Source organism: Anthonomus grandis, chromosome 17 (assembly GCF_022605725.1).
Source record: "Anthonomus grandis grandis chromosome 17, icAntGran1.3, whole genome shotgun sequence".
In the NCBI taxonomy this organism is placed as follows: Eukaryota; Metazoa; Arthropoda; class Insecta; order Coleoptera; family Curculionidae; genus Anthonomus; species Anthonomus grandis.
In genome coordinates, this window is record NC_065562.1 from 17,148,619 (window position 1) to 17,164,222 (window position 15,604).

At 29.8% G+C, this 15,604-nt stretch overlaps 1 protein-coding gene across 1 annotated transcript in view; it reads right to left on the minus strand.

Annotated features, from left to right (window-relative positions):
- Positions 1-15,604, minus strand: part of LOC126746082 (RING finger protein nhl-1) — a 75,503-nt gene that overhangs the window by 34,801 nt on the left and 25,098 nt on the right. Inside the window, exon 2 of the mRNA XM_050454186.1 lies at positions 13,805-13,892. The gene's annotated coding sequence lies outside the window, so the exon portion shown is untranslated. The remainder of the gene's footprint in view (positions 1-13,804; positions 13,893-15,604) is intronic.

The following is a 15,604-nucleotide window of genomic DNA, read 5'->3' on the forward strand; positions in this document are numbered from 1 at the left end:
AAAAATTCAAGGAAATAAATGCCTGAAAGAAATCACTACTGTTAATTATAAAAACTAATACTTAAAGACAGTTTCCATTTAAAAGCAAATAAAGTGGTGCCTAAAAACAATAAATCCTAAACGTTGTCCACAGATTTACGAATTTTCTAAAAACCCAACTTTCCCTGGCAAATATCCACCATATACATACATTTACACGAAACCGTCGAATGACAAACATTAAGCTCACCTAATTCCTTGCTCATAATCTCGTTTTAAACATCTGACTAATTAAATGTAGTTTTTCCGAGAGAACATGTTTTTTTGGTTAAATTGCAATTACAACGGTCCTTGCGTATGTGTGTGCGAAAACCTTGTTACGGAAATAGCCGCGATTTACGACCTCAATTTACCGTTAGAAAAATTAACCTCAAAGACAATTTATTTTTGAAAACCTTTGTATTTATTGGCAACAAAGCGAAATAAATACGTTCTTTGGGAGGTTCGTTTGTTAGGACAAAGGGGGAATTGTTTACAGGAAGTGGAGGTATTATTCAGTCATGTATGTGGATTGTTTAGGGTTAAAGGTCACAAAAATGAGGGTCTTTTGTGGTCAACTTACGTTTATTTCGAGTCATTTTTAACCCATTTAATCATTAAAGAAAGTAGAGAGTAAGGAGTCCTTAGTAAGGCATTTAACAATTAAATTATTTTTTGAAATCGCATTCTTGAAGTTTTTTATCTGGAAAAATTCAGGTGTTTTAGGTACAAGTACATTAAAATAAAAATTCTGGAAAATAACTAAGACATTTTAATTTTTCTTTTAATTCCCCAGGAAAAAATGATTAAAAAATATTTTTTAGGGGATTTTTTGCCTGAAGAAAACCTTAAAAATTTAATGAATTCCAGGCAGTTCAGGTGCCTAAAAAATATCAGAAAAGGGTCTTCGGTTTGCCTGGAATATAAAAAAAAAGTGTTTCTTCCAGGCATTTCTAGCATGCGTTTCTTGTGTACTTGAAGTAAAAATAATTTTTTTATCTGGAAAAATTCGGCTGTTTTTGGTACAGCGGATTTTTTACCTGCAAAATTCCTTGAAAATTTAATGAAGTCCAGGCAGTTAAGGTGCCTGAAAAACACCAAAAAAAAAATTAGTTTCTTCCAGGCACTTCCAGCATTCATTTCTTGTGTCCTTGAAGACCATTTCAAGTAAAAGTAATTTTTTTATCTGGAAAAATTCGACTGTTTTAGGTACATGTACATTAAAATAAAAATTCTGGAAAATAACTAACACATTTTGATTTTTCTTTGACTTGCCCAGGAAAAAATGATTAAAAAATATTTTTTTCCAGGAGATTTTTTACCTGAAAAATCATTAAAATTTTAATGAATTCCAGGCAGTTCAGGTGCCTGAAAAATACCTAAAAAGGGTCTTTCGTTTGCCTGGAATAAGAAAAAAAATAATTTCTTCCAGGCACTTCCAGCATTCATTTCTTGTTTCCTTGAAGACTATTTTGAGTTAAAGAAATTTTGTTATCTGGAGAAATTCATCTGTTTTAGGTACATGTACATTAGAATAAAAATTCTGAAAAATAACTAAGACATTTTAATTTTTCTTTCATTTGCCCAGGGAAAAATAATTAAAAAATATTTTTTTCCAGGGGATTTTGTTGCCTGAAAAATTCCTCAAAAATTTAATGAATTCCAGGCAGTTCAGGTGCCTGAAAAACACCAAAAAAAGGGTTTTTGGTGTGTCTGGAATAAGAAAAAAATTAGTTTCTTCCAGGCATTTCCAGCATGTGTTTAAAGATGTCATTTGTTCTAGTTAGAAGGAATAAATTATTCCAATTGTGTCTTTGAAGACCATTTTGAGTAAAAGTAATTTTTTTATCTGGAAAAATTGGGCTGTTTTCCGTACATGTACATTAAAATAAAAATTCTGGAAAATTACTAAGACATTTTGATTTTTATTTCAATTGCCCAGGAAAAAATAACTAAAAAATATTTTTTTCCAGGGGATTTCTTGCCTGAAAAAACCCTTGAAAATTTAATGAATTCCAGGCAGTTAAGGTGCCTGAAAAACACCAAACAAGCGTCTTTGGTGTGCCTGGAATAAGAAAAAAATTAGTTTCTTCCAGGCACATCCAGCATTTATTTCTTGTGTCCTTGAAGACCATTTCAAGTAAAAGTAATTTTTTTATCTGGAAAAATTGGGCTGTTTTCCATACATGTACATTAAAATAAAAATTCTGGAAAATTACTAAGACATTTTGATTTTTATTTCAATTGCCCAGGAAAAAATAACTAAAAAATATTTTTTTCCAGAGAATTTCTTGCCTGAAAAAACTCTTGAAAATTTAATGAATTCCAGGCAGTTAAGGTGCCTGAAAAACACTCAAGCGTCTTTGGTGTGCCTGGAATAAGAAAAAAATTAGTTTCTTTCAGGCACATCCAGCATTCATTTCTTGTGTCCTTGAAGACCATTTCGAGTAAAAGTAATTTTTTTATCTGGAAAAATTCAGCTGTTTTTGGTATAAGTACATTAAAATAAAAATTCTGGAAAATAGCAAAGACATTTTAATTTTACTTTCAATTGCCCAGGAAGAAATGATTAAAAAATATTTTTTTCATGGGATTTTTTACCTGAAACAATCCTTAAAAAATTTAATGAATTTTAGGCAGTTAAGGTGCTTGAAAAACACTAAAAAAGGGTCTTTGGTGTGCCTGGAATAAGAAAAAAATTAGTTTCTTCCAGACACTTCCAGCATACATGTCATTTGTCTTGTTTCCTTGAAAACCATTTTGATTAAAGGTAATTTTATTATCTGGAAAATTGTAATTTTCAACGTTTTATTTCTCTTTTAACTGCCTGAAGGCAATACAATATTCATTTAGGTAATTGACCAAGAATTTGAGCCAAAAAATCCATATATTTCAATTTGTCTTAGGTACCACATAAACAGTTTTATATTCGCCTTAAGTCAACTAAATTTCAACTAATTAAATCCGCATCACGATCTAATATACGAAACGAGTTGATAGTTGATCCCACTTTAGTATCGAAAATAGCAACTAAAAAAAAAAAAATATTGCATCGATATGTCATGACATGACGATCAATGCCGAATCATGAACCCGTGACTAAAATTAAACCTGGATATAAATAAAATATCCGACGACGTCACGAAAAGTCGTCGCGACGCTCTCTACTTCCACTTTTCGCAATAAAAATAGCCGCGTGTGGGTTAAAAGTGAGTCGAGTTTTTCTCGCATTTTCATAGAGAATTTTTCTTTACTTTCTTCGGTTTCTCAATAGATGGCGTCAGAAATTTGCCTGAAAAAAAACCCCAGGAATTGGAAGTTAGTTTTAACTAGATATTTGGAAAAACTGTGTAAAACATTAATTTTCCAGGCAGTTTTAAGGCACTTTTTGAATATGTTGTACCTCAGATACCTGGAAAACTTCACATTTTAGACCCTCGAATGATAATTTATGAGTTTCTTGAAGGCAATTCATTTCCTTTCTAACTACCTGAAAAAACTGTCTAAAAACTCTATTTTCAGGCAGTTTAATAGCAATTTTTACATGTGTTTTTAAATTGTTATATTTTTCTTCAGCTACCTGAAAAACTGCATTAAAAACCTAATTTTCCAGGCCCCTAAATGACAATTTATGAGTTTCTTTAGGGCAATTGATTTATTTTTCAATTATTAGGAAAAATTGTAAAAAAAAAATTTCCAGGCAGTTTCAAGACAATTTCTGGACCTATATTTAAATTGTTCATTTTTTCTTGAGCCACCTGGAAAACTGCATAAAAAACCTAATTTTCCAGACACTTGAAAGGTAATTTATGAATTTCTATAAGACAATAGATCTCTTTTTCAATTGCTTAGGAAAACAGCTGAAACACCCAATTTTCCAGGCAGTTTTAAGGCAATTTTTAAATCTGCCTTTAAATTGATAATTTTTTCTTCTCAGCTACCTGTAACATTAAATTAAAAACTTCATTTTCCAGGCACCTGAAGGACAATTTGTGACTTTCTTTAGAGCAATTATTATTTTTTTTCAACTTCTTGAAAAACTGGAAAGAAAAAATCATTTTCCAGGCAGTTTCAAGGCAATTTCTGAACCTATGTTTAAATTGTAAATTTTTTTTTTAGCCACCTGGAAAACTGCATAAAAAAACTTCATTTTTCCAGACACTTGAAAGATAATTTATGATTTTAAAGTAATTGAGTTTTTTTTCAACTTTTGGAAAAACTGGCTATTAATTTAATTTTCCAGGTAGTTTTAAGGCAATTTTTGAATCTATTTTTTAAATGTTAATTTTTTCTTGATCCGCCTGGAAAACTGCATAAAAAACTTGATTTTCCAGATTCTTAAAAGACAATCTATGAATTTCTATAACGCAATAGATTTTTTTCAAACTGCCTGGAAAAACAGCTAAAAGACCTAATTTTCCAGGCAGTTTCAAGGCACCTTTTAAATGTTTGCAATATGTTGATTTTTTCTTCAGTTGCCTGGAAATTTGCATAAAAATCTTCACTTTTTAGTTCCGTAAAAGATAATTTATGAGTTTCTTTTAGGTAATTGACTTCTTCCTCAACTACTTAGAAAACCTATTAAAAAACTTAATTTTTTAGGCAGTTTCAAGGCAATTTTTGAAACTGCTTTTAAATTGTTGATATTTTCTTTAGCTACCTGGAAAACTGCATAGAAAACCTAATTTTCCAGGCCCCTGAATTTCTTTTAGGTAATTTAATTCTCTTTTAACTGCCTGGAAATCCTGTTAAAAAACGTAATTTTTTAGGCAGTTCCAAGGCAATTTTTAAATCTGCTTTTAAGTTATTGAATTTTTCTTTAGCTACCTGGAAAACTGCATAGAAAACCTAATTTTCCACGCCCTTGAAAGGTAGTTCATGAATTTCTTTTAGGTAATTTAATTCTCTTTTAACTGTCTGGAAATTCCTTTAAAAAACATAATTTTCCAGGCCTTAAATAGACAATTTATGAGTTTTTTTCAGGTAATTGACATCTTTTTTAACTACCAGGAAATCCTGTAAAAAAACTCAATTTTCCACCTAGTTTCAAGACAATTTGTAAATTATTGATTTTTTTTTAGGTGCCTTAATAATTGCATTGAAAACCTCATTTTCCAGGCTCTTTAAAGGTAATTTAAAAATTGCTTTAGGGCTATTGATTTTTTTTTCAAAGGCCTTGAAAAAATTGGTAAAAATTAAATGTTCCAGTCATTTTTATGGTTATTTTTTAATCTATTTTTAAATTGTAAATTTTTTTTCAGTTACCTAAGAAAGTGCTTTAAAAACTTTATTTTCCAGGCCCTTAAAGACAATTTATACGTTATTTTAAGGCCATAAATTTCTTTTTTAACTGCCTGGAAAACCCGTTAAAAAACGTAGTTTTCCAGGCAGTTTTAAGGCAATTTTTGAATCTGTAATTAAAATGTTATTTTTTTTTTCAGCTACCAGGAAAACATGCATAAAAAACTTCCTTTTCCAGATTCTTGAAGGACGGTTGATGAGTCTCTTTAAGATAATTGATTTTTTTTTAAATGCCTGAAAATGCGGTTAAAAAATTCAATTTTCCATGCAAAAAAGTTGATTGACTTATCACCTGTCTAGGAAAACTTTAAAAAAGTTAATTTTCCAGACAGTTTAAAGGCACCTTTTTAATCGGTTTTAAGGCCCTTGATCCTTGCCTCGAAATCCTGCAAAAACTGTACAGAAAAAAATTTCCAGGCACTTAAATTTCTGTTTAAACAAATCACCCTCTTCTTCTACTGCCTATAAAAGCTTCATTTTTCAGTTTGAAAGCAACGTTTTTAGGGAAAGCGTTTTTTTAACTGCCTGGAAAAACTAATTAAAAAAACCTAATTTTCCCGGTACCTTGAAGGAACTATCCAAATTGATTCCTTATCCTAATAATTAAAAAACTTCGCTAAGATCAATGTAAATTTTATGTAAAATTTCCGATTTTCGCATTAAGTAGGGCCCTTAATTGGCGTCCGTGAGGGTCGCCTTAAGGTTTTCCTGGATGGGATTTTTAATTTGCTCCCAAAAGTTTTCCTTCTATATATATTTTTTTTTTTTGTGTTTTAACCTGCGACGACAAGAAATAATTAAAGTTTAGGGAATCGCGGTCTCATGATGGGAAGTTTTTAAATTAGGAAAAGTTTTAGGGGAGTTTTTTTGCATTTTTTTTTTGCCAGAAAAAACAGCTTCTTTGCATATTAATACTATAATCCGTTTAACCTTATATGACCATTTGCACATTATTAACCCAATAAATTTCATTCAAAAAAAAGTGCCTACATAAAATCCAATTTAAAATCCGGTTGTTTGCCCTAAAGAAGTAGAGAGGGCGCCGGAACAGTAAATAACGACGGGAAATGTTTACCCTACCCCGATAACGCATCAAATTTAATTCAAATTTGTTCAAGAGGGTGCGGGGGTCTCTTTTGGAGTCAACCTGACGTGATTTAAAAGAGACCTTTTAAGAGCTTGTTTACAAGAAAAAGGGCAACATTCAATTTAAAGACCGTATGGTTGTTACCCGAGCAGCACACGATAGTTGAGGTGTAGTGAAGTAAAATACGGTTTTTTCACGTTTTACTCGAAAACGTTAAGGTTATGTGAAAAAAGTATAGATGCAAAAATTATAGATTTTTTTATGACCTATAATTTTCTTAAAAAGCATTTTTTTCTCAGGCAATTATTTAATGCAAAAAAAACGTTTTTCATTAACTCTACCCTTACCCCCCCACCCACCCCACACAATTTACCTGTAAGAAATTGTTTGCAAAAATTCTTTTTTTTTAATTATACGCATGAATAACAGCTGGTTTCATCAATTATATCTAATCTAATAACACAGTTTGTTTATTTAAATTTGTTATAATTATATATATGTATATTAATAAATATTTAATGCAAAAACAGTGCTATTAGATTGGATACTATGGACAAAAACGGTGATTTTTCAACAAAGTTTCTTACTGGGCAAATATTTGGGGTGGGTGGGGGGTTAGGGGTTGTGTTAATGAAAAACTATATTTTTGCAGAAAATATACAATGACGGCCTAGAGTTTCGCATAAATTCGATAAAAATTAGAGACATGATTTTTTGAAAAAACGCTGGGACCCGTCGATTTTAATTTTAAGTTGCGCATTATTTAACATAAATTTTTGCATACAGGGTGGAACAAAAAAAAAGATATGACGTCATCGGTCATTTTTTTAAATGAAATGCTATATTTTTTATTGCATTTATGAAATATAGGCGAAATTCCAAGCAAGTTTCGTATAACACACCTTACCTCAAAACTCAAGTGTTTCAGAAATATTCACATTTAACCAAAAAGAAAGCAAGTAGGTACGTCTATTTACAAATTAAGATAAAATGGAGGATAAAATATTATAAACTGTAAAAACTCTTTTTAATGTATCAAGTGTTCAAACTGATCCCCATTTACTTCTTAGCAGAAAGCAAGAGGGTTTACAAGCTCATGTAAAACACTATCAATTATTTCGGGTGTTATACGTCTAATTTCATATCTAATTCTATTTTTCAAATCTTCTACGTTGTTTGGCTTCTCAATATAAACTTTACTTTTCAGGTACCCCCATAGAAAATAGTCGCAGGGATTTAGGTCTGGTGACCTGGCCGGCCACTCTTCCTCCTATCCATCTTCCTGTATCCAAGTAATTACGGATATCTCGAAAGAAATGTGGCGGTGCGCCGTCTTGCTGAAACAACAAATTATCTGTCGGGACAGTAGGGCGTTGTTCGTCTGGGTATAGGGCAGCCAAAGCAGGGATAAGATCTTCTTGAAGAAAATTTGAAATAGCGTTGTCCTGTTAAGTTTCTTCGAAAAAGTATGGCCCTATTTAGTTTCCACGATACCAGCCCAAACATTAATAGATTTACGGTACTGTTTATGAGCCTTAGTTGCCCAGTGTGACACTGACCAGTACCGAAAATTTTGCCGATTTACGACACCGTTTAAACAAAAAGTTGCTTCATCATCTCATGCTTGTAACACAAAGTGACGGTTATTATTGCAAATGTTCATCATTTGCTCGTACAATAATTGGTTCATTTAATTCGTGTAATTATATAAGGGTGGTATTCATTTGCTTTTAAGATGCGTCTTACTGACGCTACGGCTATATGTTATTATCAACTGAAATTTGTGAAGTTGCATTGTTTGGATTTTTGGATGTTTGGAGAACGTTTAATTTTGTTTCTTCAGAAATTTTTGGACGACCTGTTCTTGGCAAATCCCCAACATGACCTGAAGCTATTCTACTAACTGTTGACTGAGAAATAGGATTGGTTTGGGTATTTGGCATTAAACAGTTCACTTACTTCTTTTTGCGTGCGCACTCGATCCCCGTACGCTAGCATCATCAAAATTTCAATTCGTTGGGCTTCCGTTAAATTAGCCATAATTATAAATTTTCGAACTGTACAGTGACATTCGAAAATGGAGATTCTTTACAAGTGCATCCATGGAAATAGAAACAATTGGCAGTGTTTATAAGATTATTTTTATCCTCGATTTTACCTTAATTTGTAAATAGACGTACCTATTTGTTTTCTTGTTATTTAAATGTAAATATTTCGGAAACAGTTGAGTTTTGAGATAAGGTGTGTTATACGAAACTTGCTTGGAATTTCGCCTATTTTTCATAAATGCAATAAAATATATAGCATTCCATTTAAAAAAAATGACCGATGACGTCATATATATTTTTTTTGTTCCACCATGTATACAAAAATTTAAGTGAAATAATGCGCAACTTAAAATAAAAATTGACGGGTCCGAGCGTTTTCTCAAAAAATCATGTATCTAATTTTTATTGAATTTATGCGGAACTTTAGGCGGTCACTGTATATTCAACATTTAATTTAATAACACTGTTTATTTAAATTTGATATAAATTTATGTGTAAATATTTAGTATAAAACAGCGTTATTTGATTGGATAATATCGACGAAAAACAGTGACTTTTCAGAAGAGTTTCATCAAATATTTGAGGTGAAATAATCGAGTTTAAAAACTAGGAATGTAAATCCCATAATAATTTTTTTAAATACCGAAATTTTCTTCCTTTTGTAGATAGAATTGCATATGATATACATATATTCTATAGTTAAATAAATATAGCATGACCATATATGGTTGATAAGTAATCTAAAAGTTTTAATGTAATTACTGTTTTTTTGAACCTAGGTAATAAAAAGTGACTAGAACCAAAAAAAAAACTGAAATTTTCAAAACGTTAAGATTATGTGAAAAAAGTATAGATGCAAAAATTATAGATTTTTTTATTACCTATAATTTTCTTAAAAAGCATTTTTTTGTCAGACAATAATTGAGTGCATAAAAACCGTTTTTCATTAATTCTTCCCTTACCCCCCCACCCACCCCACACAACTTACCAGTAAAAAATTGTTTGCAAAAATTCTTGTTTTTCAAAATAATACACATGCATACTAGCTCGTTTCATCATTAATATCTAATCTAATAACACAGTTTATTTATTTAAATTTGATATAATTATATATATGTATATTAATAAATATTTAATACAAAAACAGTGTTATTAGATTGGATGTTATGAATAAAAAACGGTGATTTTCAACAAAGTTTCTTACTGGTCAAATGTTTGGGGTGGGTGGGGGGTAAGGGTTGTGTTAATAAAAAACCAATGTTTTTGCAGAAAACATATATACAAAATTTAATATAATAACACTGTTTATTTAAATTTGATTTAAATATATATATAAATATTTAATATGAAAACAGCGTTATTAGATTGGATAATATGAACGAAAAACAGTGATTTTTCATAAGAATTTCATCAAATATTCGAGGTGTAGTAATAGAGTTTAAAAACTAGATATGTAAATCCCGTGTACATATTTTTAATGCCGAAATTTTCTTCCTTTTGTAGACAGAATTGCATATGATATACATATATTCTATAGTTAAATAAATATACCTTGATCATATACGTTTGATAAATATACCAAAAGTTTTAATATAAATACTGTATTTTTAAACCTGATTAACGAGAACCAAAAATAACTGAAATTTTCAAAACGCTAAGGTTATGTGAAAAAAAGTATAGATACAAAAATTTTTTTATTACCTATAATTTTCTTAAAAAGCATTTTTTTTGTCAGACAATAGTTTACTGCATAAAAATCGTTTTTCATTAACCCTTACCTTACCCCCCCGCCCACCCCACACAACTTACCAGTAAAAAATTGTTTGTAAAAATTCTTGTTTTTTAAAATAATATGCATGAATAACAGATGGTTTCATCATTATTATCTAATCTAATAACATAGTTTATTTATTTAAATTTGATATAATTATATATATGTATATTAATAAATATTTAATACAGAAACAGTGCTATTAGATTGGATATTATGGACAAAAAACGGTGATTTTCAACAGAATTTCTTACTGGTCAAATGTTTGGGGTGGGTGGGGGGGCAAGGGTTGTGTTGATGAAAAACAATGTTTTTGCAGAAAATATATGTTCAAAATTTAATTTAATAACACAGTTTATTTAAATTTTATATAAATTTATATTTAAATATTTAGTATAAAAACAGTGTTATTAGATTGGATAATATGGACGAAAAACAGTGATTTTTCAGAAGAATTTCATTAAATATTTGAGGTGTAATAATCGAGTTCAAAAACTAGATATGGAACTTCCGTGTCAATTTTTTTAAATGCCGAAATTTTCTTCCTTTTGTAGGCAAAATCGTATATGATATACGTATATTCTACAGTTTAATAAATATGCCATGACTATAAACGATTGATAAATATACCAACAGTTTTAATTTAAATACTGTATTTTTGAACCTAGGTAATAAGAAGTGACCTAGAACCAAAAAAAACTTAAATTTTCAAAACATTAAGGTTATATGAAAAAGGATAAATAGAAAAATTATAGACTTTTTTTTTACCTAGAATTTTCATAAAAAGTATTTTTTTCTCAGGCAATTATTTACTGCAAAAAAACCGTTTTTCATTAACTCTACCCTTACCCCCCCACCCACCCCACACAATTTACCAGTAAGAAATTGTTTGCAAAAATTCTTAATTTTTAAAATAATACGCATGAATAACACAGTTTGTTTATTTAAATTTGATATAATTTTATATATGTATATTAATAAATATTTAATACAAAAACAGTGCTATTAGATTGGATATTATGGAAAAAAAAGGGTGATTTTCAACAAAGTTTCTTACTGGTCAAATATTTGGGGTGGGTGGGGGGGTAAAGGTTGTGTTAATGAAAAACAATGTTTTTGAAGATAACATATATTCAAAATTTAATATAATAACACTGTTTATTTAAATTTGATTTAAATATATATATAAATATTTAATATAAAACCAGCGTTATTAGATTGGATAATATGAACGAAAAACATAAGAATTTCATCAAATATTCGAGGTGTAGTAATAGAGTTTAAAAACTAGATATGTAAATCCCGTGTACATTTTTTTAATGCCGAAATTTTCTTCCTTTTGTAGACAGAAATGCATATGATATACATATATTCTATCGTTAAATAAATATACCTTGACCATAAACGGTTGATAAATATACCAAAAGTTTTAATATAAATACTGTATTTTTAAACCTGATTAACGAGAACCAAAAAAAAACTGAAATTTTCAAAACGTTAAGGTTATGTGAAAAAAAGTATAGATACAAAAGTTTTTTTATTACCTATAATTTTCTTAAAAAGCATTTTTTTTGTCAGACAATAGTTTACTGCATAAAAACCGTTTTTCATTAACCCTTCTCTTACCCCCCCACCCACCCCACACAACTTACCAGTAAAAAATTGTTTGTAAAAATTCTTGTTTTTTAAAATAATACGTATGAATAACAGATGGTTTCATCATTATTATGTAATCTAATAACATAGTTTATTTATTTAAATTTGATATAATTATATTATATATATGTATATTAATAAATATTTAATACAAAAATAGCGCTATTAAATTGGATATTATGGACAAAAAATTGTCGACATAAAGTCGACTTTCTTATGGTATCATCAACTAGAGGGCTTCTTCTGAGCTGGAGCGTTTACTTGTCCTACAAAAACGCATGATCAGAACGATAGATGTAGCTGAGTTTTTAGACCATTCTGCACCTTTGTTTAAAAAACACCGTATATTGACAGTATATTCATTATACCTCTATAAACTTTTGGTTTTTGCAAAAATATACAGTCATTACTTTACAAGGAACGCAGACTTTAATATGGGTATGCCTACAAGATATCACTAAGATCTCGACATTTTGCACCATAATACGGCTCTATTTGAAGAGTGCGATTTTCGTAGCATCTAAAGCGTTGAATAAATTACCAAACTGACGGTATTATCTAGTTCAAATCAAAAATAAAGCAACTCCTTTTAGATAATCCTTTATACTGTCATGATGAGTATTACTGTTTGAACCTAAAAAATGGAAAATTTGTACAAGTTTAGTCCCTAGTCTATAGTGTTTTAGCCTTTAAGTCTTTTTTTGTAAGTTCCTTTTAATAAGTATTGTTAGTATATGTATGTCTCTATTTAACTTTTAATTATTAATGACTTTAGTGTATACACTTAGGTCAGGCTTGAAATTGACACATGCTATGTTCATTGTTAAATCTTTGTAATGAAGAATTTTAAATAATTAAATAAAATAAATAAATACCAACAGGTTTTATTTAAATACTGTATTTTTGAACCTAGGTAAAGAAAAAATGGTCTAAAACCAAAAAAAACTAAATTTTTTTATTAAAACTTAATGATTTATTTAAAAAAAAATGAATTTCCACATATTTGCGATAAAAAATGCCACAAATACTGCAATTTTCATAGCAATACGAAATTTTTACTCGCAAACGTTAAGGTTATGTGAAAAAGGTATAGATACAAAAAATATAGATTTTTTTATTACCTATAATTTCCTTAAAAAGCATTTTTTTGTCAGAGAATAATTTACTGCATAAAAACCGTTTTTTATTAACCCTACCCTTACCCCCCCCCCACCCACCCCACACAACTTACCAGTAAAAAATTGTTTGCAAAAATTCTTGTTTTTTAAAATAATACGCATGAATAACAGCTGGTTTTATCGTTAATATCTAATCTAATAACACAGTTTGTTTATTTAAATTTGATATAATTTCATATATGTATATTAATAAATATTTAATACAAAAACAGCTCTATTAGATTGCATATTATAGACAGAAAATGGTGATTTTTCAACAGAATTTCTTACTGGGCAAATGTTTGGGGTGGGTGGGGGGGTAAGGGTTGTGTTGATGAAAAACAATGTTTTTGCAGAAAATTAATGTTTAAAATTTAATTCAATAACACTGTTTATTTAAATTTGCTATAAATTTATATGTAAATATTTAGCATAAAAACAGCGTTATTAGATTGGATAATATGAACGAAAAACAGTGATTTTTCAGAAGAATTTCATCAAATATTTGAGGTGTAATAATCGAGTTCAAAAACTAGATATGAAACTTCCGTTTCAATTTTTTTAAATGCCGATCTTTTCTCCCTTTTGTAAACAAAACCGTATATAATATATATATTTTCTACAGTAATAAGTCTCATTCCTTTGGTGCAACCTTTATATATATATTGTAGTCTCACTCATTCTCGCTTGTTTCTTTACGGTCAAATTATAAACAAAGAACTACTGAGATAATAAAAAACTAACCACAACAGCGCTTTTAACTCACCAATAACTCACGTGTGATCCAGTTGATGTATCCGAGGCCCCCAAGGGTGCCGCCCTTAACTCGCCCCCTATTCCCTCGCCCCTCGCACCTAAAAGAAGAACAATTTACAGAAATTAAAATAATTACTTTCAAACCCCTAACTAACAGGGGGAGGGGGATGAGGGTTAGTTTGTTGGTTAGGTTTGTCACTTGAAGTTGATTGATGCTAATACCCTAATTAATCCCATCCCGTGACACATTAGGCAAATAGGTTTTTGCTAACGAGGCTTAGCTTTTCTCGTGTGTGTGTTGGGGAGAATGGGGGGTTGTAAATTAAAATGTTTTTAATTATCGGATACGCGTACCAATATTTTATACCACGAGATATTTAAGAGCTTACTCGTAAAATTGTACTAGAAATTTGTCTTAATTAACCCTAATTTAAATATAGAATGTGTCTTAATGCAAAATTGAGCGTAGCCTAGCCCGGTTGTTTTTAGTACAATTTGATTTTAAAAAACGTATAATTAAACTCAGATTGTTCACAAAAAATATTAGTGTATTTATCAAGAGATTATTTGAAAAATAGTACAGAGAAATTGAAATTATTTCATTAAAAACCCCAATTTTTGGGACTTTTCACATTTTCTTTAAAAGGATTTTTTTCACTATTTTTAGCCCTAATTTTTATATAAAATATGTAATAATGGGAAAAAATGTATGGTGTTTTTCTCTTTAATGCCTGAAAATTCCCATTTCCGCCTATTAGCTAAAAACCAACGTAAGAGTAATTATTAAGCCATCTTCCTTGCTTAAAACCCATTTTGGGACCGTTCACAGTCGTTGAGCAAGGGGACACGACGATCCAAGAAAGTTTATTGTCATCAAGGAGGGCGCCGGGACCTGGGGGCAAATAGAAAATTAAGTTGACTCGCAAGAACTATTTTCATTTTCTTGCTAAATTATTATACTTTGCCCCCTTCACCTCGTCTCTTGCTCCCTCGCATAATGGGGATTGCGTTAAAATTAGACTCCGCGTTATGTCTTATAATTTAAGGGATGAATAAGGGCTGAAATTTCGAGTTTTAATAGTTGGAAAAGTTTAACTGGTTATAATGCGAAAGCAGTTTTATTTGAGTGACTTTTGAGCGAAGGGTCGTACAGTTTTTAGTCAAAGGAATGTCATAGTCATAGGTATCAAGGGAATGAGTTATAGGTACAGAAATAAGCGAAGAATTATTATAAAATGAGTGTTTTTATACGGAATTGGATAAGCTGCAATAGAAAAACACAATTTTGAATTGATACCGAGGATATTAGAGAACTGAGACAGGGATATGTCCGAAAAATCGGCCAAAAAGTTGACATTTGGAGACATATATCCTGGACGCATTTTATAACTGCCCGGAATAATAAAATATTTATCACATACTAAATATTTAATCACTGAAAAAAGTTTTACTTATCATCTCAACGGTGATTTTACTGTCTAAGAGGAATAGTCGTAAAATGCCTGTATCACAACAGTGATTTTTTACGTATTTAGATAATTAAATTAATAACAATGATTTTGCATGAATAACTAATATTATTAAAAATATTTCTCACTTATCGGCTTTAACATAAAACTACGTTTATCACAACAGCGATTTATGAATAATATATGTTTTCTTTATATGCCTGGACGTGATCAAATATTTATCATACCAGTGATTTTTTTTTAATAACTATAAATTGAAAACTAGTAGAATTGTTTTTTCTTCATCATCGGCATGGATATACGAATAAAAATATTTATTTATTTCAACAGTGATATTTACG